Source organism: Nipponia nippon, unplaced genomic scaffold (assembly GCF_047370975.1).
Source record: "Nipponia nippon isolate SJK-2023a ecotype South Korea unplaced genomic scaffold, ASM4737097v1 scaffold_2, whole genome shotgun sequence".
In the NCBI taxonomy this organism is placed as follows: domain Eukaryota; kingdom Metazoa; phylum Chordata; class Aves; order Pelecaniformes; family Threskiornithidae; genus Nipponia; species Nipponia nippon.
This window is the reverse complement of record NW_028262336.1, coordinates 70,317,220-70,335,491: the sequence shown is the minus strand read 5'-3', so window position 1 is coordinate 70,335,491 and position 18,272 is coordinate 70,317,220.

The following is an 18,272-nucleotide window of genomic DNA, read 5'->3' as shown; positions in this document are numbered from 1 at the left end:
GCCAGGATTTAGTATCCTTCCTGAGGCTGAGTTTCTGTATGTGGTTGGGTTTTTTTTGAAAGTACAGCTTGGGATTTTTCTCCATTCCAGATTGCTGCATTAATGTAAATGATCCAAGTTGCATTTAGATGGTAGGTATTTACACTCCACAACAATGGATATCCAAAAAAACAACTTGTAATTCTGCTAAGAAAGACTAGTGATTCTGGACTTAAAAGCAGAATATTGGCACTAAAAAGAGAGTAAGCGATAGCATGGATTTTGACTGTTCACTGTGTGCTTAGTTTAGAATGAAGAATGTCTCTTTCTATCCTTATTTTGCTGACAGTCTAGATTGCACAAGCCTGTCTTTTGTAAGCTCTCTAGTAAACTTGAATGTGTTTCCTTGCTTTGCATGTGCCACATTAGATTTAAGAGGCTATAGAGTACTAGCAGATGGAGTTAATGCATTTTTTGACACTTCTGCTACTGGGAACTTATGAACTATTTATACCTAAAATTGTGTCAAATTATGTTAATTCAACAGAAATTATGTTATCCCAGGTATTTCCTGGTATATTTGAAACAAACATTGTACACTGTGTATTGAGGCCTGATCCTTCTTGAGTACATCGTAAAGCTTATACAGATTTTGGGAGCAGAGTCTAGAAGATCATATCCTGCCCTGACACATTGGAAGCACAGAAACTAGAAAAACAGTTACATTTTTGAGTTTCCATATCTTGCAAAAAAAACAGTCCGATCAATGGGTGACAGTTTCATTGGAGTTCAGCATTTATCAGGATGCAGATAGGTTTCAGAAGGGGACAGAGGTTGGATGGGACTACTGGATTCAGGAGTTGTACTTGTAAAAATTTGCAGTACCGCCCAGTGTGGTTAATTTCTCTTACTTAGTCATTGTCACTTACCAGTCTTCAGGGAGAAACTCATTGAAAGAATTGCAGTGTAGAGAGCCATAAAACTTTGTCAAATGCTCTCATGAAATGGAAAAAGAATTTCTTCCAGCTGAAGTCCTGAATGGGTAGTACGTACGCCTTGACTTGACTAGCCTGCCTTTGAAATAAGTGCAAGAAGAAATCTGTTCCTCTTTGTTTCCTATCCTTGAAATAAAATGGACTTCAGCTAGAATGCCATGGTCAGCCTGATTTGTAATAAAATAGAGCTAGGTGTCTAGATACCCAAAATTCAAAAGAACTTTTTTCCTAAACATACAGAGATATTTTCAAACTGTTTTGTAATTTCTTTATAGGTACATTGTGCATTCTGAAATTATAGAAACATAGAATCATTTAGGTTGGAAAAGACCTTTAAGATCATCAAGTCCAACCATAAACCTAGCACTGCCAAGTCCACCACTAAACCATGGGACTCAACCACTTCCCTGGGCAGTCTGTTCCAAAGCTTGACTACCCTTTCTGTGAAGAAATTTTTCCTAGTATCCAATCTAAACCTGCCCTGGTGCAACTTGAGGCCATTCGCTGTTGTCCTATCACTTGTTACTTGGGAGAAGAGACCAACATCCACCTTGCTACAACCTCCTTTTAGGTAGTTGTAGAGAGCAATAAGGTCTCCCCTCAGCCTCCTCTTCTCCAGACTAAAAAACCCCAGCTCCCTCAGCCGCTCCTCATAAGACTTGAGCTCTGGACTCTTCATCAGCTTTTTTGCCCTTCTTTGCACACACTCCAGCACCTCAATGTCCTTCTTGTAGTGAGGGGCCAAAAATTAAACACAGTGTTCAAGGTTCAGCCTCACCAGTGCCACGTACAAGGAGACGATCACTTCCTTAGTCCTGCTGGCCACACTATTTCTGATGCAAGCCAGGATGCTACTGGCCTTCTTGGCCACCTGGGCACGCTGCTGGCTCATATTCAGCCAGCTGTTGACCAGCACCTCCAGGTCCTTTTCCACCAAGCAGTTCTCCAGCCAGTCTTCCCCAAGACTGTAGCGTTGCATGGGGTTGTTGTGACCCAAGTGCAAGACCCAGCACTTAGCCTTGTTGAACCTCTTGTTGAGCCTCGGCCCATCGATCCAGCCTGTGCAGATCCATCTATAAACCCTTCCTACCCTCCCACAGATCAACACTCCCATCCAACTTGGTGTCATCTGCAAACTTACTGAGGGTGCACTCAATCCCCTCATCCAGATATAAGATATAACAGGATCAGTCAATACTGAGCCCTGGGGAACACCACTTGTGACTGGCCACCAACTGGATGTAACTCCATTCACCACCATTCTTTGGGCCTGACCACCCAGCGAGTTCTTTACCCAGCGAAGAGTACACTCATCCAAGCCAGGAGCAGCCAGTTTCTCCAGGAGAATGCTGTGGGAAGCAGTGTCAAAGGCCTTACTAAAGGCCAGGCAGACAACATCCACAGCCTTTCCCTCATCCACTAAGCAGGTCACCTTGTCATAGAAGGTGATCAGGTTAGTCAAGCAGGACCTGCCTTTCAGAAACCCATGCTGACTGGGCCTGATCCTCTGGTTGTTCTGTACGTGCTGTGTGATGGCACTTAGGGTGATCTGCTCCATGACCTTCCCTGGCACCGAGGTCAGGCTGACAGGCCTGTAGTTCCCTGAATCCTCCTTCTGGCCCTTCTTATAGATGGGCGTCAGATTTGCTAACTTCCAGTCAACTGGGACCTCCCCAGTTAGCCAGGACTGCTGATAGATGATGGAAAGTGGCTTGGTGAGCACCTCTGCCTGCTCCCTCAGTACCTTTGGGTGGATCCCATCCAGCCCCATAGACTTGGGTGTGTCTATGTGGTGTAGCAGGTCACTAACCATTTCCCCTTGGAGTATGGGGACTTCATTCTGCTCCCCATCCCTGTCTTCTGGCTCAGGGGGCTGGGTACCCCAAGAACAACTGGTCTGACTATTAAAGACTTAGGCAAAGAAGGCATTAAGTACCTCAGCCTTTTCCTTGTCCTCCGTCACTGTGTTTCCCCTTGCATCCAATAAATGATGGAGTTTCTCCTTAGCTCCCCTTTTGTTGCTAATGTATTTGTAGAAACATTTTTTGTTGTCTTTTACAGCAGTAAACAGCTTAAGTTCCAGCTGGGCTTTGGCCCTTCTAATTTTCTCCCTGCATAACCTCACAACATCCTTGTAGTTCTCATGAGTTGCCTGCCCCTTCTTCCAAAGGTCATAAACTCTCCTTTTAGTCTTGAATTCCAGCCAAAGCTCTCTGTTCAGCCAGGCCGGTCTTCTCCCCCTCCAACTCATCTTTTGGGACATGGGGATGGTCTGCTCCTGCACCTGTAAGATTTCCTTCTTAAAGAACATCCAGCCTTCCTGGCATCCTTTGCCCTTCAGGACTGCTTCCCAAGGGATTCTGTTAACCAGGCTCCTAAACAGGCCAAAGTCTGCCTTCTGAAAGTCCAAGGTAGCAGTTCTGCTTATCCCCCTCCTGACTTCTCCAAGAATCGACAACTCTATCATTTCATGATTGTTATGCCCAAGACGGCCTCCAACGACCACATCACCCACCAGGCCTTCTCTATTCGCAAACAAGAGGCCCAGCGGGGTGCCTTCCCTAGTTGGCTCATTCACCAGCTGTGTCAGGAAGTTATCTTCCACACACTCCAGGAACCTCCTAGACTGTTTCCTCTCCGCTGTATTGTATTTCCAGCAGGCATCTGGTAAGTTGAAGACCCCCACGAGAACAAGGGCTAGCAGTTGTGAGACTTCTCCCAGCTGCTTATAGAATACTTTGTCCGCCTCTTCATCCTGGTTGGGTGGTCTATAACAGACTCCCACCATGATATCTGCCTTGTTGGCCTTCCCCCTGATTCTTACCCATAAACACTCAACCCTATCGTCACCATCATCAAGCTCCGGACAATTAAAACAGTCCCTAACATAGAGGGTTACTCCACTGCCTCTCCTTCCTTGCCTATGCCTTCTGAAGAGTTTATAGCCGTCCATTGCAGCACTCCAGTTGTGCAAGTCATCCCACCATGTTTCCATGATGGCAACTATGTCGTAGTTTTCCTGCTGCACAATGGCTTCCAGCTCCTCCTGTTTGTTGCCCATGCTGTGCACTGATGTAGATGCACTTCAGTTGGGCTATTGATCCCACCAGTTTTTGGGGGGGAGAAGTCCTAATTCCTATGTGACCATTCTCAGGTGCTTCTGTGGTTTCTAACATATCCGTAGCCCTTGCGTCTTTGCTGCCGCATGGATCTCCAGCCCCTACCTCCACTGAGACGGCAGACCGAAGGATTTTGCTAGCATACTGTCCCTCAAACATTGACCTGCTGCCCCCAGGCTTATCTCTAGCAAGCCTGGTTTTACCCCTTTCCCCCTTCCAATTTAGTTTAAAGCTCTTTCAATGAGCCCTGCTGTCTCCTGTGCTAAGATCCTTTTCCTCCTTTGAGACAGCTGTACCTCATCTCTTGCCAGCAGGCCTGGTGTCTTGTGAACTGGCCTATGATCAAAAAACCCAAAATTCTGCTGGTGACACCAGTCGCGGAGCCAGGTATTGATCTGCTGGGTCTTCTTATTTCTTCTCTCATCATTCTCTGCAACTGGAAGGATAGAGGAGAACACTTCTTGTGCTCCTGATCCCTTAACCAGTCATCCCAACACTCTGAAGTCTCTCTTGATTTCCCTCAAACTTCTTGTTGCAACTTCATCTCTGCCTACCTGAAAAATCAATAATGGGTAACAATCTGAGGGCCATACCAGGGTAGGAATCTTTCTCTTCACATCTTTAACCCGGGCCCCAGGGAGGCAGCAGACTTCCTTAAGAAGTGGGTCCAGTCTGCATATTGGGCCTCCTGTTCCCTTCAGAAGGGAGTCTCCTATGACAATGATTCATCATTTTCTCTTTATGGAAGCAGTTTTGATGCAGGGTATAGGCTTACTTAACCTTGGTGACACCTGCATGCTAGATGAACCATTGTCCTCGTTTTTGTTCAATTCCACTTGCAGAGCCCCATACCTATTATGCAAGGGCACTTGGGAAGGTGGGGCAGGCACAGAAGATACATGTCTGCTACACCAGGCCGAAACTTGTTGCCATTGCCCCCTATCCCTCAAGTCACTGTGTTCAGCCAGGCAGAGAGAGGATAGGGAATCCTCTGTATCATGCATCCTGTCTGCCTGTTTGGCCTGTCTCAAGGAAGGTAGGGTGTAATTCCAGTAATCTCTCTCTCGCTTGCTCTCCCTGATACTCCTCAACATACTCATCTCCTCCCAGAGCTCTGTCACTAAGCGGAGGAGCTCCTCTCCCTGGGTGCATGTCCCACAGGTGTGTTCACTGCTGTGTCTGACACTGGCATAAGAGTAGGGCACACCTGGGTGGCAGCATGTTCCCACCAGAGCTCTGCCTAGGTATCTTCATCGGTCATGGTGAGCGCAGAGCTTAGAGAGGCCATGGCTTTCTGCCAGGTGGATACCATTGCTCCCTGGTCAAGGTGGCGGGGCTTCAGCGCCCTTCCTGCACGCCCTTCCACCCGAACTACTGTGCAAACTGTTGCTTCATGCCCTTGCTGACACACCACGCCCTGTTTGCCTGCCCTGTTGGTGGCACTCCTGGACGCTCGCGCTCCCTAAGGTCTTCTTTTATAGGTGGGGGGGGGCTTGGCTACTGTTGCTCCCGGCCCCATCCAGGTCTCGTCAGCTGCTGTCACGCAAGCTGTGGGCTCCTGGTGGCTCTCGCAATTCCGCCTGAGGTTCCCCTGGTTTGGGAAAATCTGCTGTGCTCCACACTAGAGCGCTCCGCTGCCAATCCTGCCGGCACCAGAGCTGCTCACCTCAGCGACTGAGTGCCAGTTTCAGTTACACCATGTTTAAATCTCATGCCATTGTTCCTGGCCCTGCCCAGGTCTCATCAACTGAGGTACATCTCTCAGTTCTTTTAAATAATCTAATTGATGAGAAAGACAATTTGACTTGCAAGTTACCCTGTCTTTATTGCATTGTTCATCTTAGTCTAGATGCTCACTTGCACAGCAGAAACCTCCAAGTCAAACAGAAGTACTTGTTTTAAGAAGCAAATTTTGCCAATGTCACTATGAGTAGGCACGCCAGATACTTTTTAGTTCTTTCACAACTTTTTTTATTCACATTTCATACAAGATGTGAACATGTTGAAGCAGAAAAATAGGTTGATTTGCCTGTGATAGGCTTAGGGAGGAAAATAAGAAAATGCAGGAAAGCAAATCAAAGAAAGGAAAGAAAGAAAATAATATGCATGCTATATATAATGCTTCGATATTTTTAAGAAGCTATTAATTTAACACAGTCTTGACATTAGTATTTCAGGTGCATGAAAAAACAATAACTAATTTCAAGGATCTTTTAACTGAACTGTGGAAAGAAAATGTATGTTGAGAAGTTATTGTCCTGAAAATGTGTAAATACTAATACTTCCATTCTAAGCATTTATCTTTGTTGCCTTCCTTTTTACTTGATGTCCTGGATTTTTGAGTGTGGAAAATGCCTTTAAAGTTTTATGTCAGGTAACCAATGTTAACTAGTTTGTTCAAAAAATCTTCACATTAAACAACTGATTGAAATCATGCTCTTTCTCCAAAATTGTTTTGCTCTCAGTATGTACACCAGCAAATAGCTATGGGCAAAGAAAATTAGCTTGATTTGTAGTTTTAAGGTAAGGAGGTATCTCACAGTTTGAAATGCAGATGTGTTATGATGAGCCAGTTTGGATTACACTAAAGCCTATTTGAACCATAAATCTTCTAAAGTAATTAAAGCTTTAAAACCACACATTGTATGGACTTTGCTTGGGGATGTATCAAGAAGTTTAATCTGATAATGTCTATTGTGAAAAATGTGAACATTCACATATCACAACGCACCTTAGAACACAAAGAGATTATGTATATTGTATCAAACAGTTCTAACAGAGTGGGCTAACAAGAATCTTATGAAGTTTAACAAAGACAAGTGTAAGGTCTTGCACCTGGGAAAATATAATCCAGGAGTGCAGCTCAGACTGGGATCCACCTGGCTGGAGAGCAGCTCCATGGAAAGGGACCTGGGGGTCCTGGTGGACAGGAAGCTCAACACGAGTGAGCAGTGTGCTGCTGCGGCCAAGAAGGCCAATAGGATGCTGGGTTGCATCAAAAAGGGCATCACCAGCAGAGATAAAGAAGTCATTATCCCACTCTACTTGGTGCTTATCAGGCCACACCTGGAATACTGTGTACAGTTCTGGTCCCTGTTATACAAAAAAGATGTGGACAGGCTGGAGCGGGTCCAGAGAAGGGCCACCAAGATGATTAAGGGTCTGGGAAGCCTGCCGTATGAGGATAGGCTGAGAGAGCTGGGTTTGTTCAGCCTTGAGAAAAGGAGGCTTAGAGGTGATCTCATCATCATGTACCAGTACTTAAAGGGTAGTTTCAAAGAAGATGGTGACTCCCTTTTTACAAGGAGTCACATGGTGAGGACAAGGGGTAACGGGTACAAGTTTCTCCCAGGGAGATTCCAATTGGACAGGAGAGGAAAATTTTTCTCAATGAGAACAGTCAATCATAACAATAATCTCCCCAGGGAAGTGGTTGACTCCACTACGCTGAACACGTTTAAGACTCAGCTGGACATGGTGCTGGGCCATCTCATCTAGAAAGTGCTCATTCTTGCCTAGAAAGGTTGGACCAGATGATCCTCGAGGCCCCTTCCAACCTGGTATTCTATGATTCTATGATTCCATGATCTGTCTTCTTGACTAAATCATCCATTATTAAAGACTGAGTTAAGTAATCATACCCTGAGTGACTTTTAAGACAGAATATCTCTCTCCCAGACTTGTGGAGTTTTCAATGATTAAAAAAGGTAGACCAACATAAATAAATTTAAGTACTGTTTTCCCTTGGAGGTTTTGTTTTCTTCTCTCATATAAAACATAAAAAACAAAAAGATGTTTAAAAAAAAAGAAAAAAAGGAAAACTTCAGAATTGCTCCTATCTGTTTTTCACCATGTTTCTTCCACCATTTATTTCAGTAGAAATCAGACATGACTCCATTAAAGTAAATTGGTCAAACAGTCTCAATAAACCTGCTCACACACAGCTGAAAGTATATTCAAAGCAAAGAACATTCAAGTTTTTTAGATATTGAATGAACATGATTATTAGAGTATAATCCTATCACTCCTTGTAAATAGAAGCTATGGGCTTGGTATTATCTGGATATTACATACATTGTTCAGGGTTTTGGGTTTTTTTTGTTTTTGAGAAAGCGCATTTCTTTTATATCACTGAACATCTTAAACTGAATCAGTAAATGAAGGTTTCTTTTCTTTATGTTATGGAACTGAATTAAGTAAGGAACTAGCAAGTAAATATGGCTATTTTGAGTCCAATCCCCATGAAAGGTTAAGAATCATTCTATTAGATTAAATGAATTATTGACAAAAGTAATGGTTATTTTCTTCTTTATTCAAACCACATTCTACAGAAAAGAAAAAAAATTAACACACTGAAAGTTTCATTTTTGAAATGAATTCTTCTTTTTTAAAAAAAAAAGTAGTACCTCTTTTTTTTTTTTTTTTTTTTTTTTTACTCTGCGTTGTTTTGAATATTGAAAACTTAGATAGCATAGCTACAGTTTTATTCCTGCAGGTGGACAAGATTCAAGCTAATACATTGAAAGGTAGGTGAACAACCATTCCTAGTAACAGAGTTTTGACAATAATGATTATAATCTGCTCTAGAATAACTATGACTATCACAGTATATACCATCATTGGTCCTTTTAGGCATAAGCACAATTCACATAGCTTTCTTCTGAATGACAGAAAAGATGTATGAGTGACAGCAAAGATATGTGATCACATTTTAAAACATCATCCTTTCAGTCATTCAGCTTGTTCCCTTGGTTGAATTGACTTAAATAAAACTATCTTTAGTTATCTGTAATCACACTTCTTCTTGCATTTCTTCCACAGCTACCCTGGTGTAGCTCTCTGAGAGGGAGGAGTCAGGTCTGATTAGTTAAGAGGAGCATGTTTTGCTGGCCTTTGTTCTCAAATACTTCAGTGTAAAGAGACTCTCCCTTCCTTGTTATCAAGCTGGAAGAAGGAAGTGTTGGCCAACCCCTGAAAAGTTTGACAGCTTTGGAAAAAGAATATTTTACAGTCTTTTTGTGCACAAAACATCTTTTCTCAGAAGAAACAACATTATTTTCTTGGTGGTATGTGATTTGCCAAGAGATGTTTTCTATGCAAAACACAAACTCATGAAAAAACATAAAATAAAATTTCAGAGAATAAATAATCTGTGCTTATATGAATGATACAGAAAAGTTCTACAAACTGGTTAAGCAATAAGTGCAATATTTCCTATTGTTGCAGAAGCTAGTCTGGCATAACAAGCAAAGTTCAGATCCAGAAGACTACATAAGTCTGGAACACAATTGAAGAAGACTTTTGGCATCAAAGTTGAAAAAAAAGGAGAGAGAGAGAATAAATTTCATTCAGTTTATGCATTTTATCCCTACAACCACATCTGTGGTCCAAAATTGTGAACATATACAGAATTTTTCTTCTTTAAGGGATTTAGCTGTTTAACTCCTGCTCAAATCCCTTAGGATATGAAACCGAAACTGAATGGTGTGGGAATACTCTCTTGCCCTGAGATTGCAGATGTGTGTCTGACCAGTTCTGAGGGACACCACCAGGACTAAGCATCTCAGAAAGGGTTTATTTCTAATATAAAATACAAGTAGAAAGATACCATCATGCAGATCTGGATATGCTACTCTCCCTAGACTGAGAAGAATTCAGGACTCCCTTTTCAATAATCTAGAAAGAGGACTCCAATCAGCAGATTAACATTTAGGTAGGCTTCAGCACAGATGTGAAAATTACTCTTCACTTCCTTTCTGAAACTATGACTATATCTTATCTTTTGTTCTGTGCTTCTATGCAGAATTCAGTCCTGCACACACAGCAATGGAAGGGACGTGAGCAGGTGGTGAGCATTATTTTGCTAAGTTATTAGGACTCTCATCTGGGAGAAACCTAGTCCCTGCTTCCATCTTCATTCCTGTTTTCAGTGTTTAATTTCATCCCTACTGAGTGGAACACTAAAAATGCAGACTTAATCCCTAAAAACAGTGTTGTTAATCTGCTAGACATTTTCCTGAACCTTAATTTAAAGCTGAATTGTGTTGCACAGAGATACAAAGCTTCAGAAAAGAAGGGAGAGCAGTGGGTTTATACATGTTTAAGGTAAGGCATTCCTGATGATCTGAAGCTGCTATGCTTGCTTAAACAAGGAAAAGTATCATGCTGCACTTGAAAAGTTATTGTACATCACTAAAAGTCATGGTCCTGTAGGCTATAAGTTTACATTTTTTCTTCAACGTGTTCCAGTTTTCTGTAGGTGGTGTCACCAGGCATCCTGTGTAACCTGAGATGTCCCATACTGCATTTTTAAAATGTCAGCCCCATTTAATAAAACAGATGAAGCATATTTTTCCTGTATTCTCATTATAACTGGCAGCATTTCTAAATGCTCACAGTGTTGGAATGTCAAAAAGTGGTTGTTCTGCACAGACCAATAAATCATGTGAGTGTCATATATCCCATACCAAATCTACCAAGTCTTTGACCTGTACTGAGCAAGTCTGATACATCTGAGTAATTTATCTGTCTGAGACTGTCGTGAATTTTTTGAAATTTCAACATTTAAAATTGTCAGTCATAACAAATGTAAGGTAAAGGCCCATGTCCAATGATTAAGACACTCTTCTGCCAGGTGAAAGATAACAGGCTGAATGCATTCAGATTGAGGGGTATATTGAACTCTGTTCTTTATTTTCCTGCAAAAGTTCTTTAAACAGAATTAAAGAAAAAAGTAAATGGTATAATGTCTTTTCCTTTAACAGGTGCTGAGTCAGCCTTTTGAAGGGAGATTCTGAATATCAAGTGAAGAAAATACTCTTCAACTCTGTGACTACTGCCAGGATTTGGAGAGGAACAGAATTTCCTGTATAACTCTGTGGCGAACACCTTGTAAAGGTTAAAAAACTGTTCAGCTACTGTGGCTGATGTTGTATATATGCTGTTTGAAACACCTAATGATCTGACTGTCTCCAGGCTTTATATAAGGAATACAGACACCTAAAGGAACTTTTGATCCCACAAAAGGAGGCTTAGATTCCACTATTACTGTTAGGTAACTAAATTATACATTTTATATTACATGACTACTTGGACCTGAATCCTCTAAATTCTAGAGAAATTAAGACTAGTCCATATTAATAAGAAAGGATGCTATTCTGAACACGCAACTGATGATATGCATTTATTGGCTTTATAATGCCAACTGATTCTTGGGCTTCAGGTTTTCTACTATTTAATAAATTGAAGGGACAGTTCTATAGCTGTTAAAAATATTAATCCCTTTAAGAAATTCCACTTCAGAATTTCAGCTCTGGACCTGAAGAGTAAATCACAGAACCTGCACAGGTCCTATGTTTCTTTTTGTGTCATATACCTTCTCATAGTATTGTTTTTTCCTCTCTGTCCATCAGTAGCCTCATAAAAAGAGAACTGTAGGAAGTGAATGGAAAACTCTGGTCCTTACTGAACAAGGACCACAATGATCCAGGGGCCTCACATGTTTCCAGTTTGCAGCTGCTCCTTTCATGCAGTGAATTGCAATGACCTCTTACATTGAAAGCTCTCCCAGTCTTCCCCAGTTTTAATGGAAAAACTTTAATCTTAAGTTCACTTAATGTAAATTTGGAAACTGTGTATTAAATGTGATATGCCTGTGTAATTGAGATTAATACCTGTCTGTAAAGAAAAGAATTTTCTTTATTATCCATTTCCAGATTATGAAACAAAAAATGAAGCTTTTGTTTGAAGAAAAATACTCATCTGTTAAATTCTTCATAGGGACAAATATTGCCATGAGACATATCAACATTCTTGCAAAAATCAGGGAGAGTTTTCCATGTCTGATGGCAAGATACGTCCATGATACTTGAGAGTACTTTACCATGTTGCTTTATGTATGTGTATGCATTATAAATAAAAGTCTATGTTACTGTTATGGATTAAATAATTTCACAAGCAACCCTGAGTGACCTTCATCATTCTGTCCGAAGTCCACTGGCTAGGTCATATTTCCGGATCCATTTACCCTTACTAAGTGTTTTATCAAAAGAGACTGCTTAGCCATTTGTTGAAAAGAAATCAATAAAAATAAAGTGAGTATTTGTGTTAGAAGCAGCCTTTGCAGTAATATTTTCTCCACCAGGAAAGAAAAGTTAAAATAAAAGAACTTCATTGCAGGGAGAGAATGATATTTTTAGAAGAGCTCTAGCTCTCAAAAAAAAAAAAAACCAAAAAAACAAAAAACCTATTCAGTAGCTATTTAACTTCCAGAAATTCACCATGATGCCAGTATGATACTGCCAGGCTAAGTAGTAACAAATAAACCTTCTAATAGACTTGAACTCCAAGCTTACAGTTCAGTGGAGAATGGAAGGGTCCTAGGGGTTAGAGATTCATTATGTGTCTAGGAAACATCAAAGAAAAAAAAGTTAGGACTGTATCAGTGGCTAGAGCCTTAATCCAGCAAAATCCCTAAGTGCTGCTATAATATTATGGTTGTGAAGTGAGCCGTTTAATGTTAAAAAGTGAGTATTCACTTCAGTGATTTTCTTGATCATGGAGAAAAATTAAAAATGAAGTCCATGTTTTCATGTTTAACACATAGTAACAAATTAAGCTTGGACTACTGTTCATTTAGGAAATCTCTCAATCTTTCATTCCTTTGATACAGGTGTTAAGTAAGCCTTTTACACATATGGCAGCATCAAGACCAAAGTAATCTTTTTGAAATTGTCACAGATGGAATGTGGCCATTCTTTTAATTTTTTTCACATTAATTCTATCTGCATTTATTTCATATCATTACCGTGCATCAGCCCGCACCAGTGAGGTCAGACAATGGACAACACAGGCTTCTCAAATTAGGTGAAACCCCGACATTACATACTAGGTAACCAACACAAATATTACAACTGTTCCCCTTCTTTCCATGGGTCATGAATTGCACTTCACATTCATGGCTTTGCCTTGCATAGTACATGTAAAAAAGTTTAAATTAGAAACATAAGAACAATGCTTAAAATAACAGGTACAAAAGCAAACAAAAGGAGGTACATTTTTATACCGTGTAGTTAATTTCTGAAGCTACTCATCACAGAGTGTGTTGGGTAGGAAAGTTTACATGTTTCAAACACAAAGACACTGGTTTTGATTAAAGAAGTGGTAGCAAAAAGAAAAAGTGCTCAAAACTTCAGGAATATTCTGGGAAAACACTAGTCTTACACTCTTCCTTAGATATTCATAAATGATCATGGTCAGATAACTAAGTTTAGGACAGATGAATCTTTGGTCAAAATCACTGTAGTCATTCCTACATTATATTCTTTACCTAAGTTAGTCACTTACTGTATGCAGCTAAATTTATCAGAACACATACAACTGATGACACCAATTTAACGTAAATCTAATTGTAGTATTCCCTAATTTTGAATACTTGACGTCACAATCTTAATAATCTGTATTTAAATTATTATTTTGCTTTTAGTGGAAGGTTTTTTAATATGCCTGAGTATAAAATGTTGTAGAAACAGGAACAAAAAATAACAAAGAGATTGTACCAGTCTTGCCGTGTTTCCCATGGTAGTGATTTGTATAAGAATATTCCTCCAAAATGCAAAGCCAAGGTCAAATAAACTTTTCAACATGACCTACAGATGTGGGAATAACAACTACAGTTTCTATTACCAGGAGTGTACTCAACTACATTAGTGCTGTGAAATACGCAATGACATTGATTAGAAGAAAGTACTCAGTTGCTTTCATATTTATTATTACTATTTTATCAATCCAGGTTATGCTGAAAGATAAATATATTTACAACATTAAAACTGCATCTTTGTGAGATCAACTGTCATATTTCCTTCTATTTCTTGAAAGAAACATAGTCAAGTTTAAAATGTATTTTACCCATGTTAAAGTATGCTTTGCATAACAGTTATGCTTGTCAATCACTGTAATAACAAATCTAACAAACTTCAAATCCATCATGTAGTTTAAAATGCAAGGTCTCATTTTACACGTTTTAACTCTCAGTAATGAGGGAGCTACCTGAGACTCTTCAGTGTTCTAAGAATTGAGATGTAAATTGGTTTTGTAACACACTAATGTTATAATCAATAGGGATTTCTCAGTCCTTAATTTCAGCTGATACTTGCTGACACTGAGGCAACAGAGTTGCTTCTAATAAAGTAGCAAGCAACATTCAGATTTTAGAAAGTGTTGAGACAGTGAAATTACAAGCCAATAAAGGTTCATTCATTCTGTTCCTGCGTTTTATTGCTAGTAACATCAATGCCATCATGCTGTCCCCTAAGACATGACATTCTATTTGTAATTAAAGCATGTAAACTAGAAGCTATATATGCAGTATATCCTATTAATATGTATGCTATGTCTGTTTCTGCAAGAGAACATTTGCAAATTCTATAACTGGGCATATCTGACTAATCCTCCACACTTATAATTGTCTGATAATAAAAAAGGATGAACTTTTAAAAACTTCTTTATTATGTCCTTTTATAGTAACATGTCATTTTATGATGCTTCTTCCTTCTTCATACATTTTCAAGAGGGATACTTGGTAGAAATCCCGCTTATAAGTGCATTAAAGAGCTGTCCTAATAAAGCTTTATATTTCTTATTGTCTAGAGAGGAATTAACACAGTCTCCAATGGTATGTGGAGTTACAAGACCTCCAGAAGTACATGATAGCTGTTATCAGCTGTCCAAGATTATCAAGCAGAACATCAGGGAAATTTCTGCTGTGCAAAAGCCTACTCCTCCCTAAGTATATTCAGCAGTTTCATGACAGTGGTGATCAGACCTCCATGCAACCAGTCCTTCTGGAGTATGAAGAACACACCTGCCCCACTGGTTGTGCAAACAAGGATACAGGAGGTTTTACCTTTATAGAAGTTCTGACAAAGTGCAAAGCCTTTCAAGAATTTAAGATTAATTAATTAAGCCTAATTAAGTTAATTATTTTATGTATTTCACTGAGTATATGAATGATGAAAATAATTATCTCCTATTCAAAGGAATGTGCACAATGCACTGGTTTGCACTGTGCCATATGAACCAAAAAGAAAAATTCTGTCACTGACTTTGTAATTTCCTTTCCAAAATCCTTCCCATCTTTCTTCCATTTTAGGCATTTTTTCCTCTTCAGAATCCTTGAAGTTCACAAAATTTAAATAAAACAGAACCACTGGAAGAATATAACTAGAGTTTGTGAGATAAATGTTGCTTTGTTCCTTTTATTCTAAAAAAAAAAAAAAATTATTTACATTTGAAAGAGTTTCATACTGACATAACTCTAATTCTGTATGGGCTGGAAGTTTTCAAGAGTGGGACAGAGGCAAAAAGTGTGTAACATTTTACTAGAGTAAATTATGAAAACATGCTAAACAAACAGCAGAACAAAATTAACAAATCTAACAAAACCAAAATCTACATTTAGAGAAAACCAATAAATCTAAACATTCACAAATGAAAATGGTTTTGTTGGAATTTAGTGTTCTTTGTGTAATGTTCAGTACTTGGATTCTGTTAATTAAGAATAGCATTTCATTTCAGCAGCAACACTGAGCTCATATTATAAGATCACAATGCCTGATCCTGCAATATGATCCTCATGGGAAAGGAGGAAAGAGGCAAAAAAGAAAAGGTGATTTTGCTTCCCCAGCAAACCTGATTGAAGGCAATAGTTTGACATGGGTTCAAAGACAGTTCTGGACAGACAAGAAATATACAACTGTATGTCACTAGGAGATAAAAATCCAACCAAAATGAAGAAACTGAATATGAGGAACTGTAGCATCATACAGTAACCGATCAACTGTTTCAGTCATAAGCAAACAAATTTAAGTTCCTTCTGATCTTCCTATGTGCAAAGAACAGGAGGGAACTAACTGAGGTTTTCTTCCCTATAATTCCAGCATTTTTGTACTACTAGTTACACAGAATATATTTCACACAAAATATGACATTAATGATTTCTTTGTTGTATTTCATATTTAAACTTATTTAAATGCACAACAATTAATCTGTTAAAATGTTCTTTATTCTCTCCCCATACGGATTCCTGTACAGATATTTACTTTCTTCTTTCTCATATATTTATTTCTGGTTATGCAAAAAATATCATTGTATTTCTTAGTAATTATTATGGATAGCTTATTCTCCAATGACAATGAAAAGATTTTTAGGACCAATTTGGAAGCACAGAGGGAGCTGACTTTGGAAATATGTTTCAAAATCCTCATGTGTGCATAATGTAGAGAATAAAACAAACTTTAAGCTGATAAAGTCAGTGGAAGTGCCAGGTACTTAGTATCTATGTGGCTTCACACCTAGTGGCCCACTATTTTATTCTTTGTCATTCTCTGTGTTTGCATCACATCTCAGTTTAGCATCATCTGTGAGTTTCATTAATGTGATATTTGAACTGCCTTCTAAATTATTAATGAAGATGTCAGATAAGGAAGGAGGCTGAAACCTTTTACACTAGTATGCCCCTAGACATCTCTCTATCTGATAAGTTGTCGTTCTTCATTAACCACTGTTTATGGCTATTGAGCTACTTTTCATGCTATATCATACGGTTTGTATCCAAGGAAATTTGATTTTTTGGAGTAATATTTCACGAGACTCTCTACCAAATGCTTTGCTAAGATACGGATTTGTTATGTTTGCAGAACTGCATTCCCTTCAGTCACCCATTATGTTATTTCACCCCCCAAAAAATCATGTTTTGCCTGTAAAAAAAAGTCAATGTTTATTAGAAAACATTGACTATTTTTCATGCTTTCTTTATCCTCACTTCAGTAGTGAAGGTGTGCAAGAGTAAGAATCCTAAAAGGCCTCATGCCTACAATTCACTTTTAAATTGATTAATAATTCTTTATAATATCATTTTCTTTTGGTCTAACTGAAGAGATTTATCCACTTAAAAATAAATTGGTGGTTTTAAGTTAATTTATAGGACATCAGATATCCTTTCTAGTACTGAATGCTAGAAGATATTTGCATTTATAAAACTATTTATTTGTATATAAGCTGTATAGGTAACTTTAGAACACTGTCAAATTTCTTTGTATGTAATGACACTGCAATTAAATAGATGATCATGTGGACTGTCATCTAACATTCTGCAGTTTCCCTGATGTCCCTTTTGAATGACCTTTTGAGACAATAATTTGTTTTCATTTGTATTATCCAAAAATCAGTACTAACTTGTTTTGTAGAAACTAAAACTAGTTTCAATGTCATTCATAATACCACTAAAACTGAATGCAGAGTAAACACTGCATACAGTGGTAACTTCTAGATTTCTCTCCTCATGTTGTTTTTTTAAACAATAGTGGATGTTGTTTCATTTTAATCGAATACAATGAATTTCTTTGTGAAATCCACAAAAGGAAATAGTATATATTATAAAAATAAATTTTAAAAAAGAAAAAAGAGAAGAACACAATTTTACTATCTTATTGCAACAGTGGTACTTCTACTTGTCAGTTCAAACATGATGTAATGCAAACATGGAGATCAAATTATTCCTACTCAGCTGAAGACTTAATATCTAAATTAGGAGCCTAGTCAGCTTAACTTCCCTCTTAAGTCAATGGAAATAGGTAGAGAGGGCCCTTTGAGAAGGTACTTTTGTCTCACGTGCGATCTGAACTGCTTCTTCAACGCGCTTCTCTCTCCCCATTGACGTGAAAGGGAGGCCAAGCTGACTAGGCTGCACAGTTAGCTTTTGCAGTCAGGCAAGAATATTTTGTGATCTTTAATGTCTTTTACTGTGATGCATCATCAAGCTTTTAAGAGGGGTGCCTGGAGTCTGTGCACAGTGGCAGCACCCAGTGAAGGTAGCACAGTGATTCTGGGTGCTGGCCTTCTGTTGCTTGGTGTTTCAAAGCACCTCTGATTGGGTCTGGTAGGTAACTATTCTCCAGGGGCTGCTCCACTTGGCCTCTCAAGCTGTTTCTGTCCTTTCTCTAATTTTAATTCTTCTACATGTCCAGTGCTAGGATGAGAGCAGAGTATTTTTATGGTCCCCATGCCATCTGAGGACCTCTTCAGTTCCTGGTCAATTCCTCACCAAGAGATGCCAAGGATCAGGATAAGAAACTATAATGTATTAACAGGAACATATGTAATGCTTAATTAGCCAGAGCCC